The sequence below is a fragment of the Triturus cristatus genome, chromosome 2_2, assembly GCF_964204655.1.
Source record: "Triturus cristatus chromosome 2_2, aTriCri1.1, whole genome shotgun sequence".
NCBI classification, from domain to species: Eukaryota; Metazoa; Chordata; class Amphibia; order Caudata; family Salamandridae; genus Triturus; species Triturus cristatus.
This window is the reverse complement of record NC_140582.1, coordinates 284,722,282-284,738,235: the sequence shown is the minus strand read 5'-3', so window position 1 is coordinate 284,738,235 and position 15,954 is coordinate 284,722,282. Positions and strand designations below refer to the sequence as shown.

At 43.3% G+C, this 15,954-nt stretch overlaps 1 protein-coding gene across 3 annotated transcripts in view; it reads right to left on the bottom strand.

Moving 5' to 3' along the window:
- Window positions 1–15,954, bottom strand: part of LINGO2 (leucine rich repeat and Ig domain containing 2) — a 3,888,832-nt gene that overhangs the window by 299,219 nt on the left and 3,573,659 nt on the right. The window contains exon 1 of one of the 3 annotated variants that reach the window (XM_085641325.1): window positions 11,904–11,980. The exons of the other annotated variants lie outside the window; for them this stretch is intronic. The gene's annotated coding sequence lies outside the window, so the exon portion shown is untranslated. Of the gene's footprint in view, window positions 1–11,903; window positions 11,981–15,954 lie in introns of those variants that run through there. 3 annotated transcript variants of the gene reach the window in all.

The window sequence follows — 15,954 nt, the reverse complement described above, 5'->3', positions numbered from 1 at the left end:
AGCATTTTTCCCGGCCCACCCATCCCTTTAGCTAGAGGTTCTTGGGGGTCATTGTTAGAGGTGTTTTTTCATCCGCTCTCCGTGTTGAGGCAGGTGCACAGGGGTTATATTGTGTGTGTTGTCGCTTGGCACAGTTGCATATGCGGGTCTGGAAGTTTTGCAGGACTTGTCAGAAGTTTTCTTGGCGTTGCCAGTTGGGGAACCATGTGCAAAGGAAGGGTTGGCAGGTAGTTTAAGGTTCAATTTCAGACATTTGATTGCGTAGGGGTTCATACAGGCAGTCATAGGCTGTAGGGGAGCTAGAAAGTTGAAATGTTGAAATGCACTACAGATAAATGAGATACCTGAGGGGTGGGCATGTGGGGGCATATGGGTGGGGATATTGGTTGGTTCAATTTGATGTATAGCTAGGTTATAGTTTTGTCACATGGTTGGCGATGTAAAGTTTGCGATGTGCACCTGTTTCAATAAAGCAACTTTTTTCACACAAGAAAGTGGGCAGTTATATTTGCTCTGCCCCTCTCTCCCAATGACTTGCGCATGCAACTGTGATTTCCCCCTCCTGCCGGAATGCACGGTGCAGGGGCAGTGCCTGTGATGTGGTGTGTGCCTGCTCTTGAAGATCATGAGAGCTGAACAAGATCCTCTCATGGAAGGCCAGCTTAGAAAGGCAGGCTACCAACTCAAAGCACCCTTTTCGAAATGCCAAAGGTTCTCAGCCCATTAAAACCATATTTGATATCATAGTGTTGTGAAGCGGATTGAAGACAGACCAAAGTGAATGACAGGGTGTTACAAGACGCAACTGAAGAGGTGTTTTCAGGTGCGCGCTCTACCAAAGCGCCCTGCATGACAGTATACTTGAAAGAACACTGCGAATAGTGGCGCGCCACGTTGATACGACGTATATGACACTGTCAGAGGCTATGACTCATATATTTTCAAGTGTAGGTAGCGTTCTGCGCAAAAGGAGCACAGCATGATCTTTCCTATTGATGACACTTGGGGCCTGCACACATTTTCTTTTTTTTGTAATTTGTCCTTGAAAGGCGGCGGCAGATGTGTGTGTGGTGATTCACCCTCGCTTTCTTGCAACGCACCGGGGACGTGCCTTTGACTCACAAACCCAAATCAACATGCTGTGCGTCACTGCATGTGTGCGGCAACCTCACCCGCAACAAGAGTCAAGGTTGAATTTGTGTTCAATGTTGAATAATGTCATTTATTCAGAGAAGAAACAAAGCCAGCAGAAGACATGGTGAGGTACTAGGCAGTGAACTGAAAAATGTATACAACTCTAGACTATGCGAATTACAAAGCCAGCATGGCTGAATGAGTTTTTTAATCCTGAGCTGAGCTAAAATATCAAACTGTGTTATATACAAGTAAAATGTCTACCCCTTTGTGATGTATTTAATGGGGACGGCTTCTAACGCCTTGTTCTGCCATTAAAGGTGTTAAACTCTCATAAACGTAGGTCAGGTTGAATTCCAACATGGCTAAATTTTAACCAAAAGTATACAACCCACCTATCATTCCTGGTGCAGTGTGCAGGATGGGATAAGTCTGAGGTGGCTCTGAGGAGACTCTATCGTACATACACGTATAGGAATGTTTTTGAGGCAAACAGACCTATTGGTAATAGCATATACTTAGCCAGGGCGCTCCCACTGATCAAAGATGACCTGTGGCACATCGGGCGGAGAAACCATGCAAGATCTGCCTGGTAGTGCCTTCTTAGTGCGTCCCGAGGCATAGGGTTCTCCTGGCATAGTATCCAGGATCCCACTCTGCCCAGCTTGTTGAAGTAACACATGGTGGTAGAGTTGTCTGTGAGTACCAGTACCAGCCTTCCTTTGATGGTGCGTATGCTTGCCTAATAACCAAACCACATTGATGGATCTAAGGGCCAGGTTAGCTGATGAGAATATTTGTTTTCTGAAACCATCAATGTTTGGAATTCTGGAAAACAGAGGATTGTTTGGAAAATAATGTATTTTGAGGACTGAGTATCACATTAAGATTGTCTCCGATGGGTTGATCTAATGTAAAAGCTTAATATCAAATGAGACTGTATTTGTTTTGAAAAAACAATGCTAATTAAATAATTGTATTATAATTGCAATTTATTTTGAAGGCTGACGTGAAATGAATTTCTATTGGGAATATAAGCAAGCTGTAATGTGAATACAGAAGAAGTAGCATGACAGACTTATTATGAACATTGTAAATACTATGGCAATGATGCAGACGGTACCATCATAATTGTCCGAGATATTGTGTTGGTCGTATTGTGTAGAGTGGAAACATTGCTAATGAAACTTTGTTTAAAAAAAAAAAAAGGTTTTGTGAATACAGAAGTCAATGGGCCTTTACTGTGTGACTATGTGGATGTTCAAAAGTCCACTTCATTAACACAATCCAGAGTTTCAAAAGATGTATGGATCTGGAATTGTCTTTGACGGTGGATTTCCCAGAGGAAGGGAATAAATTACTTGCATACAAATAACTTCTGTGGCCGCACTTCAGTGGAACCCTGAGGCTCATCTCTCTTTTTGCTTCAAAAAGTACTTTGATTCAACTGCTTAAAGCCAGGAGTAGGTGTGTTGAAATTTGGGATTAGCTTTCACAAGCTATTTACTAAGAGAAGCCCTACATTCCTGTATGCTATTCACCTTTTTCGTTCCTATAGAGACCACGTTGTCAGCAGTGTGTACAGTCGCGACTGGTACAGGTAAGAGCAGTGGGGCGGGGCGGGGTCGGGAAAGTCGACTCACGACGGGAGAAGTAAAAAAAAAGTTTTTATCAAAACCAAGCCAAGCTGGCAATGCAGCGAGCGCAAGGTAAGCGTTTTTATTTAATTTTACTTCTCCTGTTGTATGTCGTCTTACTCGACCCCCAACCCATCCCCCCACCGCCCTTACCTGTGCCGGCTGCTACTGAGTGTGTATTGCAGAAAATGTTCAATTAGTGCTTTGTCTCACCTATTGTCTGTTTGCACGCGTAGAAATCTGCCATTGCACTTACAGTGCCTAGGAAAATAACTGATAGCTGGGACCATATAATACTGCTAAGATTGAGTGGAGTCTTTCGGTTACCCTAGTAGGATAGGCGCGTAAGAGTTCAGATAACAAGAGCCAAATTCATGGCCGATTCTTATGGTATCCTAATGAGATACATTTGCCTATGTCGAACCTATGGTTATGCTGAAGGTCTAAAATGTTTGTGGTGCTCCTGGACCAGAATTAGACACCCCGGAGGCAGGTCTACTCTTATTAAACCATAACCATACTGCCCTAATGATACTATTTTTTAGCTACTAAAACAGCTAGAAATGTTTTAATCTTTCTCCATTCCTGTTCGATAATATGTTCTTACAGCATGGGGAAAAAAACGCTTTTAGGACTTCAATTAGACTTTGGCAAACTGGGTACTCCGTCACAGACATGGTGGAGAACATGTCGCCCAGAGGTAGATTGCACAAAAAACTGGAGCTATCTGGCGGCGCTAGGTGTTCAAGAAGCACTTCGTCCTTACTATTGAAACCGCAGAAATTTAAGAAGAATAAAATTTACAATCAGGCGTTCTCTGGCCTTGCCCCAAGAATCTGCAATTCCCTACTTTCTGTAATCCGAGTTAATCCTTCACTGGTGTCTTTCAAAAAACAAGTGAAATTGTTATTGATGAACAAAAGCCTGCTCTAGCTCACACACTACCTCTACTTCTCGGAAATGACAATTCACACTGGCTGCACTTGCGATCTGTCGCTCGGCGCTATAGCCTGTTATGTTTCTTTCTGTGGGACTAGAGTTAGTTCTTCACCTCCCCTTGTACCACTACTTCCTGTACTGCTATTTTGACTGTTATTATTACTTATTATTATCTGCTTTGTCTTGTTTTCTCTCACCCTGTTGATATGTAAAGTGCTCTGATACCATTTTGGTCATGTTCACGCTATAAAAAACTCTAAATAAATACATTTAGATTGACCTTAGTTGTTAATGCCTTAACAATCACATCCCCCTTGTAGGGTGTTTAGTTAAAAAGTCCAGCTCAATGGGTGTTGGTCCATGTCGGCGAGTCAAAGGTCAACTGACTGGTGGCCGTGAACATGGTTTGGATCATGTAGTCATAGAAAGGCATGAGTAAGAGTTTCATTAAAGGGCAACAATGGCTGCTATGAAGTGGACTCTGGTTGCAGAATTTCAGGCAGAAAATATTTTGGGGCGCAGTGGTGAACAATTGCTAGTACCTCAGCGGCCCTCAGAACCATCACTGCGAATGGGGCACTTTCTTCTGTTGGTGGTCCAGTTGGCGAGTCAAGCTCCATATCAAGAGATGTATATAGCCTACTGGCATTTTTAAGCCTAGATATAATTCATCATGCACTATATCAAGGTGGGGGCCACTGTACGTAATGGAATAAGCTAAAGTGGATGACTCTGTCCTTCCTACGTGGCTCACGGGAGAACAAGATATACAGTTTAGTGACTTCTCTTGCCTGAAATATGGTACGCAGAAGGCCCAGACTGGTTCCTCATCTAGCCCCAAAGGGAAGGACAAGTAAATTAAGTGTGGTTCTTCAATCCAATTCCAGAGTATGAAGCAAGAAGTGCATGTTTATTCCTCTGCAAATTTTGGTGCCTTGAAGGTAGGAAGTCTCAAAAGCTGGAGACTTTTTGTTTCAAACTGTTTCCTTTTCCTTTCCTATAGGAATGGAGTGCAGCAGGATGGGAGGATTGTATGGCCTAAAAAGCACAGGCTGGCTACTTTCTCCCATCCAGTGGCCAGTAGGAGAAGCGGCCAGATACAGCTTTCTTGTTGCCGTAGACACGGTAGGGCAATAAGACAGCTTCTTTTCTCAGGCTCAATGAATAGCGGGGAAAAGAGTAGGCAGGTTTCTCTTCCTTGCTGCAGCAGTGGGGCAGAAGGACCAGGCACACGTGTCTCTCGCCCTGGGTCAGATGATAGAAAGAAGAGGATGCTAACCTCCTTGGTGGGTGGTGGAACATCAGGATAAGATTCCAGTGGAGTAACACAAAATGAGTGTGCTCCCCTGCTGACTCCCATATCTTACAAAGATTCTTACATGTTAGGCTGAATGGTGGGCCTCATGAAGTGAAGTGTGGGGAGCCTCTGCCCTGTGGGAGCTGTAGAGGCCCTTTAATGCACCCCTCGAAGACTCATGCAGTTTGATGCTTATGTGAAACTGGGTACGTGGTGCTGTAGCATTGCACCCAGCAAAGTAACATTCTGCAAGGGTAAGCTTCTCTCAACCCAAGCAGTATTTTAATAGCTAACTCTGCTAGGTTTAGACCTCAGTGAAAGGATCCCCACTGTGCCTCATACGCCTGCTTGGATCAGAAAAGCTCTCTATATGCCAAAAATGATCTTCAAAAAGAGCGGAACAAAGCCACATGTTTTTGAAGCAGAAACGTGAGCGTAAGGACTCGCATTTTCTTTGGAGATTGTGAAATGTTCACATATTAAATGGTCTTGCTTACATACTATTGGAGAGGGTAGTTAATCCTACATTTTGCACTTGTGGTTATGTGGCATTTACTTCCGGTCCCTATTACCACAGCACTCCCAGAAGGAGTTTTGACAATAAGTAAATAAAAAAACAGAAGTCAACCCCAACTTGAACCTGAGATACTTTATACTACAAAGGGAGACGGGCCTCAGAGGCCGAAAACCATGCTGTTAACCACCTGCCTTTAAAAGCACTATGAGAAAGGAAGAACTGTAGCTAATAGTCACATGAAGGCCACATTCTCCCACACATATTCTTTCAAAAGGGTTTGACAATGGGCATGGAAATTCAACAGCAACATTTCAGTGATACTTAGAATCATCCATAAAGGAGTGATGTGATTGGTCAAAACTCCACGCTCTTCTTTGATTGGAATTTGTTGTTTGCAGTGCTTTCAGCATTCAGCTCAATGCGGATCACAACAGAACAACTCTACAAGGTCCACTGAGCCTGAACAAATAAATACCTTGTGTAGAACCTGGTGACCTTACGAAGCCTTGCGCTTAGGCCTAGTTTTCCCTCCGCATCTAATATTCTCCTTTCTTGGTTCAAAGTTTTATATATGCTTAGCATTTTTGGTCAGTCCCCCTGGCGTTTTTATTTGTATATGTAACACTGGAGGAGTTTTCACCCAAATCCAACTTCTCTATTCCTTCCCTCATGTTCTGTTTGTTTCCGTAAAGTGTAGGAGGTTAAATGTCAGAAGACAAGCAGAAAAATGCCCATTGGATAAGTGAATGCAATCTGTACCCCCTGCACTTTAAAAAAAAGTCTAACCTGGCACTATTTTTATGATTTGCTATATCCATCTAATTTGTCCATAACATTCAAGAGAGTTTTTGCACCCACAAACCAAGTCACTATAGGTTAAACCACCTCCAATTTAGTAGTTTAAGGGCCTCCTAAATCTGTCCATATAGCAAACGACAAGGGTAGAAAGATTTAGGGGTCGAGTTATCTTCCACCTTATATTTTAATGTCCTGTGTACTTTATTCAGCGTGACAGCAAGATATTGGTAGCCAAATACTGTGCTTAAGATTCCCAGCTCATTGTCCTCTAAGCTTCTCTCATTCTTGCATGTTGGTTTCCTCCCATTTGCTTAACTACCTGAAAGTTCACTGACTTGTAAATCATGTTTAAGTCGAGTCTATAAGGAAAGACATATTGTGGGCTTACCAAGAACACACAGGTGATCTAGTTTCCCAGAACATTATATTCTTCATTTTCTGGTGCTTCCTCTTTGTTATTACCTTATCCTGAGGTTTATAGACACTTTGCCAAGTTCAAAAGACGAGTAGTTTTTCTATCACCCTCTATAAAAATCCCTTAGGAGGCATTTTGGTTCCTGCGTATAGTGATTTGAGGTTTTCACCAAATCCTCCAATTGAGGTTTACTCTTGGAACAGAGCAGGTTGTCATCAAGCTAGCTAAATTTGTGTTTGTTGTCTGCAACCTTCATACTTTCAGCGCTGAAAAGGGTGATTATAGTGAGTAGAGGTCATAGTATGGCTGTCTTGTTGTAGAATTTTTTGTGTTGGGCATTCCCCTGCATTCCCTTTTTTGCTTCCTTCATTAGAGCTTTGGTGACCTCCTCAACTCTCACAATTAACCCCTCGCTTTCCAACCATGTCCAAATTCATAAGAAATTCCCCTGGTCCCCAGCTCAAAACAAAAATGTCATGGCTTTATTCCTCTAACTTGCCACATTTCAAGTAAAACCTTCAATGGCACAGTTTAGTTCCCTTTGCTTTTCATCTTTACGCCATATTTGTGGAAACCTGAATCACTCTTCAGTTTCCTCAAGACTCAGTTTTGCACACTCACCCTCTACAAGTGGAGGATGTTATGCTTTTATAAATCTGCAAAGGTCCTCAATACCTATATCACTCGCCTCAAAACCCCACCATACAAAAAAAAGGCCATAGGTGGTACATCCTTCTCTGTTCAAGCAGCCAAACTATGGAATTCATTCCCCCAAACATAAGATCCATGGATAAGTATCTTATCTTCAGAAGACTACTCAAGAGTTGGCGCTTTCCTACATAACCAACATACTCAAACACAAATGTTCATGTATCAAACACCTATGTATATAAACATTTATAATTTGATTATATGTATTTATATATATATATATATATATATATATATATATATATACATACATATATATTTATATATAAATATATATATATAAATAATTTAAAAATTGAGTTATAAAAATACACAAATAAATTTGCTTCAAGTACAGCAACAGTTGAAAGACTGAGTTTATACAATACAGCGTTCAATCTCAAGATACCATCTTCCTTTTACATGTATACCCTTTGTATGTAGGTATTTATCTATATATGGATTACTTTACTCCGATGGTAGAACAAAAGAAAAAAAACTTTGACTTTCTGCAATGCACTACCATGCCTCACCCTATACCTCTCTCAATATATCCTCTACCTCCACTCTCCGACTCATTCCAAACCTCAATCGATTATAATCTCCAAAATATCTCTCCTTTTATTCATCCCAAACCTCATCTTACTACTATGATCTCCCAACTAACTTGGAGTGGGGTGAGGTGGATTGGATTGGAATGGGGTAGATTGGATTGTGCTGGATTGGGTTGGTGTGTGGTGGGAGGGATTGGAGGGGTGAAGTGGGATGGAATGGGGTGGATTTGAGTGTGACAGATTGTTTGGAGTGGAGCAGATTGTTTGGACTGGAGTGGGTCAGATTATTGTGATTTAAGTGGGGGAAATTGTTTTGGATTGGAGTGGGGCAGATTGGAGTGGGCCAGATTGTTTTGGATTGGAGTGGGGTTGATTGTTTTAGATTGGAGTGGGACAGACTGTTTTGGAGTGTGACAGATTGGAATGTAGGCAGGTTGTTTTGGATTGGAGTCGGGCAGATTGATTTGGATTAGAGTGGGGCACATAGTTTTGGATTGGTGTGGGGCAGATTGCTTTGGACTGCTTGATTCGAGTTGGGCAAAATGGAGTGGGGTTGGTTGGCAGGATTGGAGTGTGGTGGATTGGGGTGAGTGGGGTGGACTGGATTGGTCTGGGGTGGATAGGATTGTATTGAGTGGGGTGGATTCGATTGAGTGGATTGGTGTGGGGTGAGGTATGATGGATTGGAGTGGCTTGGAGTGGAGTGGATTGAATTGGAGTAGGGTGGATTGGGGTGTACTGCACTGCATAATTTCGAAAATTACACACAACAAAGAAACAATGTTGCTTAGCAAAACATAGAACAAAATAATCGTTAGCTTTTAAGAGCAGCTCCCATGAGCAAAAACAAAACAAAACATGAGTGCAAAGTGAGAAAATAAGAATTGGCAAAATAAAAGAAAGTTAACTATAGAAAATAAAACTTTGCAATTTTGTTTGTCCTGCTGGGCATGTTTTTTCAAGTCACATGCCTTCTGTATGCATGGCAGTGGAAGTTAAAAAGAACAAAATAGTACCTCAGTCACGTTGTGAGCAGCGCACGGGCACTGATTAAGTTGAATCAATCAGTACTTGGTCCCAGCTCCACAGACAGGAACGCAAATGACATTAGGCCTGCAGTGACCAGTTACAAGGCTGTAAATAAGAGTGTCATGCAAGCTAACAAATTGTAAGCAACAGGGTGGGTTCCAAGCCATTTTTGTTAACAACTGCGTCTCACAAGCGATATGCAAGTGCTGGCACAATGATACTTAAAGCTGACTTTTACATGTGACACCCTGGTGAACGGCAGCACTGGGCTACTGTTTATTTGAGGGACCATTAATAATCAGAAAGAATAATTAAAGAATATTCAGAAAGAATAATTAAAGGAGAAGCATTTATTGCCAACTACCGCAAGGGTCATCTTTGAGCCCAACACTCTTTAATGTGTATGTCTCATCTCTGGCCCCTGTTATCAGGTCCTTTGGATTTGGGATCACATCTTATGCAGATGACACACAAATCGTGGTCTCTCTTTTACCCGACCAAGAACTGGGAATAGATATTTGTTTTCAGTCCTGCATGGGAGCAGTAGGAAGATGGATGGCAGAAAACTGCCTAAAAGTGAATTCGGATAAAACCAAAGTGATGCTGTCGGGAATTAACCTAATTTATGGACTCCCAATTGGTGGCCAGCCTCCTTGGGATCACTCCCTTCACCCTCCAACAAGGTGAAGAATCTGGGAGTGTTGTTGGATGAAAAATTGACCCTGGGAGCCCAGTTCAATGCAGTAGTTTCAAAAACAGTACATGACCTGAGAACTGTCAAGAAGGTAGTGCGGTTTCTTCCGCTAGGATGCCGGAAAACAGTAGTCACAGCCTTGGTTTTATCGAGGCTGGACTACTGCAATAGCTTATATTTAAATATTCAGCAAAAGTTTTTGTATAAACTTCAGCTGCTTCAGAATGCCGCGGCCAGACTTCTTACAGGTACACCCAAATTTTCCCCAATCTCTAAAGAGATAAAAAAATTGCACTGGCTCCCGGTCAGGAACCGGGTGCAGTTTAAGTCCCTGTGTATAGTTTTTAAATCACTGCAAGGTGGGGGACCTGATCTTTTAACCTCTTCAGTGCCCATGACGAGATAGTCTCGTCATGGAGCACGGTCGCGCTGTGCCCATGACGAGACTATCTCGTCATGAACCCCACCCACTAATAAAACGCCCGGCACAGGAGGGGGAAAGGGCGTGGCACAGAAGGGGTTAAGACGCCAGTTTCAGTGGTATAGACCGACAAGAACTCTGAGATCATCAGAAGCTAAACTGGTTGTAGTCCCACCCACAAAAAAGGCCCAGTGGGGTGGCAGAAGCTTCTCCTTTTGTGCAGCCAAGGCCTGGAATGGTCTCCCAGTCTACTTGAGAAATGCTACTAATCTTCTAGCTTTTAAGATAGGGGTATCCTTGTTGATAGCCCATGGTGGACTTAGCCATGTAATCCACCTCCCATTGGATTACATGGCTAAATCTGAAAATTAGCAGACGTAAAAAAGCAGCGTTAACCATGGTTAGCGCTGCTTTTTTTGGCTCTAACAGGGTTAGCGTGAAGCTTCATAATAGGAGAAATGTCGCTTAGCGACATTTCTCCTATTATTTTGCTCTGGAATGCCCACTTTGCATCTCATTAGAGATGCAAAGGGAACCGTAGTGAAAAAGGGTGCTAACATGCGATTTTGCATGTTGGCACCCTGTTGTTGATAGGGTGATATTTTTATCTCCTCTTCTTTGGCTTTTAAAGCCAAAAACGCAGAGATATAGCCCTTGTTAATATGCCCCTTCTTTAGCTATTTTAAAAGTTTTGCAGTCTTGACAACGATGTAAAAGGCACAAATATCAAATAATGCAAATCGCGGAAAATGAAGAGCTCCGCCATCTAAACTGCACCAGCGCTGAGTACATACACAAATGCACCATAAATTATCCAGTGTGAACTTGCTTGCGCTCACTTAAAAACGGCGTTTCTAGTTTGATTGCAGAGAATTAAAAGTTCACTTGCTAATGGACAACCATATCCTTTATGCCACTCTGACAACTTGCAAAACATTCCAAAGACCAGATGGATTTTTTGATTGATGGGGTCACGAGAAGGAAGCCATGGGTTGCAAACAAGAGAACAGAGGCAGGGCCGGACTGGGAACCTAAACCGGCCCTGGCAAAGTGCTCGGCCGGCCCCCACGGGGGGTTGGGGGTGCCGCCGAGCTCTTTGCCAGGGCCGTTTTTCGGCCGATTTTGCTACAGGGCCGATTTTAAAACGGCCCTGTAACAAAAACGCCCCCCAGGGGCCCCAAACCGACCCCACCCTACGGCGCACCGGAGGATTGCCCGGTGCCCGCTACGGCCAGTCCGGCCCTGCACAGAGGTGACAGCTGCTACCCCTGACGACCCCTAATTAATGTCCACGTCGCGAGGCGAGGGAATGTCAACAGACACATGAGAAGGACATTAGAAACCAGAGCAGGGCTGAAACTTGGATATCTAGTTTAAGAATGCTTCACACGTGTACATTACAAAGCAGAGATCTTGACAGACAAGCACTAAAGGAGAAACTTGGAAACATTATCAGGCTGACAGGCCCTTTCTGCTGGAGTACCCCTCAAACCAGTTTTGCAAACCTCAGCCGTTTGGGGAAATCTGATTGTCAGGAAAGGGCGCTAAGCATGCAGTGACAATTTTCAGGAAACAACGTACAACAAAACCCTGTTTAATTGGCCCATTTATGTCCAAATTCAAAGATTTTTCTTGCTAATGGACCGGATGTTTTGAAATGCTAGCTTTTTTCGAGGCAGTTTGACAGCTCGCATTAAAAATGACCTAATTAAAAATTTACCGACAGTCACTAACGCACAGTACTATCAGCACTCTCTTTCCAAGAGAAAGGAACTCACAGAAAATACCATGCAGTGTCGAGACGTCATAGAAGAACAGTTGCGGAAAAGCTCGACCCCGAAGGAGAAGATACGCCCCTCCAAGCCAAACATGGAGTGACACCTGTCACTCATGAATCATCTCCAAGTGCGTCGTTTATCTCTACTACCAAGGAGCCTGTCTGGCGCGAGCAGCCTATCAGCGATCTTTTCATGTACTGCGGCGCGACGTCTTTCTCTAATCTCCATGGTACGTTGGAAAGCGCAGGGAAAATAATAATTTCCTGCAACAGTGATTTTCTTAAATACTGGAAATTATGCCTGAGCAATATCTGCTTTACATAAATTGAAGTCATTGTTATGTGTTACCCATTTTCTATTGGCGGCGGATGGCGGAATACATGAGAACAGGGATGCCAAGTACATACATCTCTGATCTGAAATGGCGCCTTCAGATTTTTTCACGCGGAACTGAAGCAATACCAGTTGCAAATGATAAAATCTCATCTGGTTGTTCTTGGACTGTCCGCCATTTACGTTACAGCGCATCCCTAAATCTCATTACAAGGCAGGGCTGAGTACAATATCTCGGTCCTTTGCTTTCCACACTCCGCAGGCCTATTCACTTAGGTTACCAGACGCATTACTATATTCGGTATTACTGAATTATCTTTCCCTCGTGTGGGTTGAGAATGGCGTGTAATGATTACTAGCAGTGGATTTCCTCCCGTTCAACTCGGTGTCGGAGTAGGAAGCAACTCCTTTTCACTAGTAATGAGGTTTTTGCAAAATCTGTGCTATAGCCCACTTCAGAAAAGTGACATAGGTAAGTCTAAGGGGTTATACAACATTTAACAAATAAAGCCATTGTTTCAAACTCTACTTATAGCTCTGCAGAGGTCCTTTGTTATTGAAGCCTGGATGCACTGAAGAATCACCATCACAAGCGTGTCTACGGTGCGGCTGCCGGTGGGTGAATTGTTCCCTAACACCAGCAACTTCAAAAGTGGAGATGGAGAGGCCTGGTTGGTTGGAGTCCCCACTTATAAAGCAAGGTTCAAGGTTCAAAGACACTTTATTCGGATAATGTCGTATCCATAAAAGCACAAAGACACAGCAACAAACAAGTTAAAAATGTGCAAATTAGAGAGTCATAATAAAACCATAACAGCATACAGTATAAAATAATCTTTGGGTTCATAATTCATAAATGGGTGATATAGCAGCTCAGGGATTAGACATCATTTGACGTGCTCGAACTGTAATTCTCAAGAAAGTGCCTGTGCAAAAGACCAACTCTTCATCATCCAGGGTAAGTAGTTTCAAGTAAGCGTTTTCCAGGCTGATGGCAATATGCCTTTTAAAATACGGATGTGCAAATTAGAGAGTCATAATAAAACCATAGCAGCATACAGTATACACTTATAAAGCAAATAAGGGGCCCAGACCATGGTGTACCAGCGTCGGACTGCCCTATAGGGCAAGCAAGCAGTGCTTGACAGGCTGATCTGACAGGTCAGTGTGTGGGTTCCTTATTTTTCTGTTTTAGGGTCTGTTTTATGGGCTGCTGGGCCAGTGTTAACTGTTGTTTTCCCTTATATTTAAACAAACATTGCCTGCAGCAAGCTCAAATACATGCAGCCTTCCATACTTTGCAAAACAATTAAACAGCGTGGTTTTACAAATTCCAAACTGCCCTAATCTGCAAATATGAGACACTTTTTTAGGAACCCAATTCACTCATGGGGGCACTTTTATTTTGATGCATGGGCCTATTTTCTGTCCCAGTCCGACCCTGGATCACCCTTTTCTTCCAATATTTGGTACAATTGTCAGCAGTCATCTTTTCTACCCTTTCGAGTCAAGTGAACCATCCTTACACAAATGTTTTTCCGGCATTTCAGGTGACTCCATCTAATGCCCACGGGCATGCTTTGGTTACTCTACTTTGGGTCAGAGCGTGTATAGGTATTAGTTTAATGTGCAGCTAAAGGAAAGGGGAATCCAGATAAACCCTGATATCCATTAGGAAGAAGGTGGAAGGCAGTATCTGACAGAAAGGGTGTTCAGAGAAACCCTATATCTACGTGTTGGCTGCTCTAGAGGAGGATGCAAGGCACTAGCTAAAGGAAAGGTGGATCCAGAGAAACACCATGTCCCTGTTTTAGCTCCTCTAGAGGGGGTGAAGGAACAACATGAAGGAAAGGGGCTTCGCTATAAACCTGTTATTTCTCTGGTGGCTACTCTGAAGAAGGCACAATTTAAAGGAAAGGGATATCCAGAGAAAACCTTTATCCCAGTGGTGGCCACTCTGGAGTAGGGTAGGAGGTAGTCATCACTGTTGTTTGTACAATCAGCAAGTTTGGTGGCATTACAGCCATTCTGGTACCTACTCCTCTTACTCTGCCACTGTTGCATGTGGCAAACCTTCAAGGAATGCTCAGTTGATCCCCCTCAACATTGTCTGCTATTTAGGCCCAAAGCCACTGCTAAGCTTTGAAGCCAGCCTACCAATAAAAAGTCTCGTCTTAGAGGCCACTCTTTTTACTACACGACACATAAGGACTGGCATTCCCTTCATTCAGTGGTCTAAGCTGCTCTTTGCCTTCTGACTTTCCATACAGTAAAAACCTTACTTTTACATGCCTTACAGACAGCGATTCCACCGGACACACAACTACCCGAATCCTCCCCATTAGAGGACAGGTTACCACCTCCAAACAAAAGCCATCTCCTTGACTTATCGAAAAATAATAAACAACCAACAAGATCCAACAGTAGCCCTGAAAAGGAAATGGGAGGCGGAGGTCGGCGACCTAGATGAGGAGGACTGGCAGACGGCCCTGATGTCCCCGAGGGAGGCGGCAATACCCTCCACCCTTAGATTAATCCAATAAAAAATCCTACACCGCATATATTACACAAGGACCCTGCTGCACAAGATAGGTAGGGTGTACACTCCACTCTGCCTCCGACAATGCGGTGCCGAGGGTACTTATTGGCACACACTTTGGGACTGTCCGCGGGTCGCCTCTTACTGGAGCTCTATAGTACGCACCATGTCTCAGGTCACCACCGTAGTCATCCCGCTCACTCCAAAATGCTACCTGCTTAACATCTGGGAGCCCACGGACCTGAATCATGCAGACCAAGACTGGGTGACATTAGGGATGACATTAGCCAAACGCAACATAGCATAGCGCTGGGGTTCGGAGCAGCCCCCGACGCCACGGCAATGGTGTCGAGACATGGACCACACAATGGTGACAGAGAAATCTGCATACATCCACAGAGGATGCCCTAAGGAATGGACACAAATTTGGGGCAAGTGAAATCACTATCGAGGCGACATCTGTGAACCTCCCCCAACAGAGCAGGTATCGGACAATAGCGACTAACCGATGCAGAGGGGTGAGACGGGGCCTGCCACACTGCACTACACCCAAGGGGCACGGGCGGGTTGCTAGAGGTGTTGCCCAAATGTATGATAGAATGCCATGTGTAGACATACCTGGATTATTGTTGAGATATGCCATTGAATATCCTCTATTGAATTGCAAATGTATCGATGTGTGTCAATATTAAAAAAACTTTAAAAAGAAAACCAAAACCAAAAAAAAAACCTTACTTTTCCCTGGTTAAGATTTTACCTCGCTCATATAAGTCTGTTAAGAGTATCAAACACTGTTACATATCATTTCCATTCATTCATACATTCATTTATCTGTTATATTGACTGAAGAAAAAGTACCACGCTCATCACCTTCAGAAAACACCCCAAGGCTAATCTTTTCAGACAATGCATGCGCAACAGTAGAATCGACAATGGACATAGCTCACTGAATTTATTCATGCTTTTACTCGCTGTTATTTGTACCCCCTTCTGGATGTTTTCCCAATTTCTATTTATTGTTTGGTGTGACGCGCCCTAACCTTTAGCTTGCACAAGCTTTATAAATTGTTAAATAAATGAATTAATTATTAGATAAGCAAGCTATGCAGAGATCGAGGAGGTGCTACTGATCAAGACCACTGTGTAATTTTACCCATTGACTAGCCACAGTGGAAGTGC